The sequence below is a fragment of the Denticeps clupeoides genome, chromosome 14 (genome assembly GCF_900700375.1).
Source record: "Denticeps clupeoides chromosome 14, fDenClu1.1, whole genome shotgun sequence".
NCBI classification, from domain to species: domain Eukaryota; kingdom Metazoa; phylum Chordata; class Actinopteri; order Clupeiformes; family Denticipitidae; genus Denticeps; species Denticeps clupeoides.
The window spans coordinates 7,525,606-7,531,890 of NC_041720.1; the positions used below are offsets into that span (position 1 = coordinate 7,525,606).

A 6,285-nucleotide genomic window follows, 5' to 3' on the forward strand; every position below is an offset into this window, starting at 1 on the left:
ATTCACTACCCCCTCAACTTTAGGAAGTCATTTCACTTGTGTTAAATGACCATTCAAAACCATTAGTGCACATAAAAAGTGAATTTAATTACATTAACAAGGATTACTGTAACATCGCAGAAGTCAGTGAGCAGTTCTTGGCACATAATCACATAGGCCAGATTTGGCATATTCACATTCTACCAATAACAAAAAACTGTAAATCGGCATGATGCAGAGACTGACATTCTATAAGCACTGCACCAGTGACGTGAACAGAAACTATTAAACAGCAGAGACACCCCCCTCTGATAAGGAAACAGGCAGTAGTCCCATTTTAACAGGAAGAAGTATTTCATTAACAGACACGCTGTTTTACTTTCTGGAAAACCCACAAAAAGGACAAGGTGTCCTGTTACTAGACCAGAAGTAGAGAATTCATCCCACCCTCTAAACCTCTCACAAAGAGTTCACAGAACGTACCAGTGCAACTCTCATGGTCAACAGCGTGTCACTGCTGTACAAGTTGCTGGAAGACTGGACCAGTGGTCCAGTGATTTGGATCATTAGAGATCGGTTTAGTCCCAGTGACAGCCCTTCAGCCCTGTGTTGACAGGAAGGGGCCGAAAAAATGCTGAGGAATGTTCCAGTCACACTGAGCTGAGCTTCACCAGGCCCCGGACCGAGTCCTCATGCAGCGAGTCCTGGCTGGCAGGGTCATATAGCTGGGTGGGGTGAATATGACTGACATGGGTAGCACAGGGTATAGGGGGGCATCAGTGGCATTGGCGGCATGGGTGGCTGTGGCGGCGAGGGGGTCTCATCCGGACTGGTGAAGTGGTGATGGCGACAGTGGGGCGTCCACGTCTCTCAGGGCAGCAGCTCTCCACCCACAGCTCAAGCCAGGCATCGAGGAAGGAATGGAGGTTTGCACTGGAACCAGAGGGCCACAGTGACCCGCAAGAGAGGTCTTACCAGGCAGGTGGGGACCTCCATCCAGAATGACCGGCTCGCTGTGGAGCAGTGGGGGTGTGCTGCAGCCTGCAAACGAATTTGGTGCTCTGAATGCACTGTATTGGTCGCACTGAGAACAGAGAGAACCGTGAAATGGAGAGACAACGTGGAGAGGGTTTTGAAACAGACATCAGTAGACACATACAGACACGAAGGGAAGTGGAATTGTTTAATGGAGTGTATATAAATGAAGGAATAAAAAAGACATGATGAATTACAGATGGTTCAAAAGAGACAAAAAAAAAAGATGACGTTAGTAAGCGGTTTCACATTAGAGTTTCATATTATAGCAACAAGGCTCAATGAAAACTATAGAAGACTGCATATTTAGAATATTATAAGTGTGTGTGTGTGTGTGTATATATATATATATATACACACACACACACACACACACACACACACACAAAAATCAACAGGGGCTCAAATAATTATTTCCGTGACTGAATATAAGGGGATGGATATATATATATATATATATATATGTGTGTGTGTGTGTTTGTGAGTGTGTGTGTGTGTTTATATAATTATTTGAAGCCCCTGTTGATTTTGATTTTGTAAGTTTAAGATCAGTCTAAAAGTGAGAAATGCATTTTTTGAAAGGAATTTTTCTTTTTTTTTTTGGTATTGTTCTGTCTCTCACTGATCATTCTCTGTTAAAGGACAAACCCTTTTCTCGTTCCCAATTTCTTTTGATCTTTTGTCTTTAATTGCACTTTAGGGAACATGATTGAAGGGAATGTCTCCTCTTTAGTGTTCATAAATAAGGCAGCGTTCCAAAAAACAGGTTTTTCTGTAGGGGGGCTTCCAGCATGGACGGTCCAGTGGGACCACCCCATTGATCTTGTCCATCTTAATTAAAGGGCCTGAGTCATCCAAATAAATACATATATCAGCAGGGCAGCGCTCTGTTTTTCTTCATGCTTTGATTCAAATTTTGTTCAGAGCTCCCCAATAAACACATGAATATTCAGTATTCTTCGTAGATTTAATAACATGGAATTCACACACACACACACACACACATTTACAGCATTTTTTATCAGACGCCCTTATCCAGATTGACTTACAATCAGTAGTTACAGGGACAGCCCCCTGGAGCAATTTAGGGTTAAGTGTCTTGCTCAGGGACACAATGGTAGTAAGTGGGATTTGAACCTGGGTCTTCTGGTTCATAAGCGAGTGTGTTCCCCACTAGGCTACTACCACACACACACACACACACACACACACACACTCATAGAGGAGCCTGTACCATGTGGCTGTTGCATCTGAGGGGTGGTGTATACACTGGTCCCATTGGAAAGAGGAACTGGTTGTGGAGTATCTGGCTGGATGTAGCCTCTTCTGTCAATAAGACTGCAGCGAGGAGAGAGCAGAACAAACCACGCAGTGAGAGTCTGCGCTTCAAAGGTTACAGAAAGACAGGAGATATTATTGTGTGTATTTCACATGTGGTGCACACATGCTTCTTGGTATGCATGTGTGTTTTTGTGCCTCATCTTTATATGTCCACACACACACACACACACACACACACACACACATACAGCAGATGGCCACCACCGGTGGGGGGGGCTTATTTCCCACCCCGTCTCGCCAGGCTCGCTCCAAACCTGTGAATGATGCATGAAACTCCTGGCTGCGTCGACATTCAGTCATCCCTCATAAACATTTGCTGCGAAAACACCACTACTCACTGCTCCTCATCAACACACTTTATTTAATCTGTATGTAGGCCATTTACGTGTGCTGTGCAGAAATAGCATGCTGTAGTCCCAATAAAATGTAAATAAAAAGTAAAACTGCAGGGTTTAATCAGTATTTTTTTTGTTTAAGCAACACACAAAAGCAACATTTCTGCTTATTGCATGTTTAACCACACACTACTTCCATTTTCAATCATGAGGTCATTGCCAATACACACCCCTAATGTACAATGCAACAAATGTGGAAACTAACAAAAAAAAGTGAAGTTAGATGAACCTTTTAAATGGTACATTGTATTACTAGCAAATTTTGTCTGAAAGTCAGGATGCATCACTTTGCATTTCATACAGAATGAGCACAAAAAAACAAAAACAAAAAAACAGTATGGGCAAAATTGAAAGAATTTTCGTCCAGCTACAATATTTCATCCAGCTACAATAAAATGGAACGTAATTCAGCTGACTAAACATTACTCCAACAGACCAGTCTGTTGAACTCTGGTCTTGGTGGCAATTATCTGTAGCATAAGACTTGCTACTGATACCAGGACAGACGTCATACAAAAGAAATTGTACAACATGAACCCTTCTAATTTAGGAACCTGGACTCACAAAGGACCCAACGCACGTCCCCGGCATGCTGGCTAAACGAATTCAGAACTGCTGAGCACATCACATCGGGCCCGAAAGTGGCGAAGCGCCCCCCCGCTGCTGCAGCCAGCATGTCTAATTACCTCTCAGCATGCTGATGGATATCAGGGCTGAGGATTAGCTTCTTACTAAAACACAGAGGCTGCTCTCGCTCACACTCGACGGGGAGAAGAGATGGGGAGAGAGATAGATAGATGCAATGCAACTTGTCATTCTTTTGTCCTGGACCCACCTTGGGGGTAGAGGGCCACACAGTGCAGCGCAGCAGTTGGTGATGATGCTGCCGTAACTGTAGGGATTGTAGTTGTCCTTCCCTCTTTTCGTTGACCACGAACCTTTTATCTGAAATCGATTTAAAACAACAACCCAATATTTCATTCCATCTATTATAGCTGTATTCAGGTCAATAGTAATAATAATACTTACATCTTCATTGGTAGTCTGGTTGGAGCTGATCAGGTAGGTATGGAAGCCAGATAGCCCCACTATAGACCAAACTGAAAAGAAACAAACCACCACCTCCAGTACAGTGAGGGAGTCAAGGAAGAGGGAGTCAAGAGTTTGGACTGGACAGGCATGGTCAGCCACATTATTAATACCGCGGACAGGTGAGGGAGGTAAGAACATTGACCAATTTTTTTCTGGCACAAAAGGCTGTTTTAATGTTGTGGCTGATCTATGTAGATGAGATCCCTTAATTAAACAGCAGGGACTCTTCTACTTGATAATTAGCTGTGCTCATGGCAGACTCCTTGTTGTCCCTTTTCCTATCTTAATTATTATCCAAGCCAACATGAGGTTTGTTATTTGTGCCTTTTGCTCTCTTGCTGCAAACCTGTTTCCAGTCCAAGGATAATTAAGTCAAAACTTCTATGGCCTATGAATAAAGTACAGAGATATAAATGAACAGCATTGTCCTTCACAGGCATGGTATATACAGTAGGGTCTGAGTGCTTCTGTCTCCGCAATATAGAAATCTTCACAGATCCGTCATGGACATTACGCAGAGTGGAAGATGAAAATAGTATGTGTACATATGTGTCCAGGAACTAGAACAGAAGGGTTCAGAATGGACAGCAAAGGGGGGGGGGAGCACAGAGTGATGAAAGATATCTGGCAGGGCTCTCTTTGAGTGCGTCGAGGAAGCCTTTCCGGTTAGATCCTGCATGAATACAGAGAAGCTGGTTATGCAATCAGCAGGAATAATTCCAGGACAGCAAAAGCACAACACTGTCACATTAATGGCAAAGCGCAGGAGGAGAAAGTAACCCGTCCAAACAACTGAAAATTAGCCACAACGCAGAATTTCTGCAACTTGAAAATGGGCAGAAATCATCCATAGGTGTGGGTCATGCCCAGTGGGCCCCCCAGCCTGGTAAATGGGGTGCAAGGCCCTCTGTCTTTCTACGTGATACTACCAAAACCCAATGAAAAGTGCTTCACCGATAAAAAGTATTCTGACATGGGTATGATTCAATATATAGATTACATGGTGTACAGTCAGATGGCATTGTAAAAATACAAACCGCACAGAAACACATTTTATTATGGTATGTGCTGCTATTTTGCGATAAAAATATTGCTAATTTGAAAAAACAGACTACAGGTTTGCTGTGTTGTGTTGACTGACTGGTGGATGTGCATTAACCAAAAAATGTCCCCACGCTCTGAGCCCCAGGGTCCTGCTGAAAAACGCTCTATCAGCCCCTCCCACCACCTTCCTCCAGCCAGGAGCACAATCACGAAGGCGCAGGGGCGGCCCTGACCCGCTCCTCTCCAGCGATGCCCCCGTTCCACGCGTCAAGAACATTACAGTCCCAGAACTGGCTGCTCTCCGAGAGTGGGAGGCTGTAAATACTACAGGCGCGCCTACAACCTTTTCTATTTGTTCTCCATAAATTTCTGACTCAGTCTGTGGCGGCAGCGCCGCCAACGTACTTACGGAGGATGACGTGCGTGATGACGAAGGCGAAGATGAACAGGGTGAGGAGGGACAGAGAGAGGATGAAGAGGTAGAAGAAGCGGTAGTTTCTCTTGCCCACACAGTTTCCCACCCAAGGGCAGTGGTGGTCAAAACGTTCTGAGGGGGAATAAGAGGGGGAAGAAAAGGGCCAACAAGCAGGTCTGTTCCAAATGAGAAGGCAAAACAGGTAAACTCTGATAGTAGATTTATGGGTCTAATGCAGGAGAAAATGTTCACAGAAACTCACCCTTTACTTTACTTTACTTTACTTTATTTAGCAGACGCTTTTATCCAAAGCGACTTACAAGAGGAAGACACCAGCAATTCTCGTTCGATTTCTATAGAATATTGAGTCTACAAACTAAGAGCCCTGATAAGGCTCATACTTGTCAGTGAAGAGCATGCTCAGAGATTGTTAGGTGCTAGACGAAGAAAAATTATAATGTATTTATATATTTTTGTATTGTTTGTGCAACTCACCCAATTATCTTCTTAAGGCAGGTGGTGTCATAAATTCATTAGAAATACATACATTTTTTTTTAAAAACAAAAATACTACTCCAAGCCCATTCAAATAAGTTTACTAATCTCTTCAATCACAACACGTGGTGGTATGAAATCAAGTCTCATATATCCACACTAAAATCTCTCACAAGTCTTTTAATATTGAGTTTATTATATGCTCATTTTAACTGCCTAAGAAGTCAAATCAATGAATTTAGGTCCCTAAATGAATATATTTTAAAAGGCAAGGCCTTGCTTTTTGCCTGGGGCCTCCATAATACATTGAAACTGGCGTGTTATTCCTTTATTTCTGACGCCTGGTCTGGCGTTCCCTTTGTTGACTTGGGAGCAATTGAAATGAACTCACCCACGCAGTTGTCGCACAGGCTGCAGTGTGAGGCTCGCGGCGGTCTGAAGATCTTGCAGGTGAAGCAGTACTTCAGCTTCACCGCCTGCCCGTTGATG

The 6,285-nt window shown here is 43.5% G+C and overlaps 1 pseudogene; it reads right to left on the reverse strand.

Annotated features, from left to right (window-relative positions):
* Positions 1 to 621: 621 nt before the first annotated feature.
* On the reverse strand, positions 622 to 6,284 carry LOC114763662 (probable palmitoyltransferase ZDHHC14; annotated as a pseudogene).
* Between the last annotated feature and the right edge of the window lies 1 nt (position 6,285).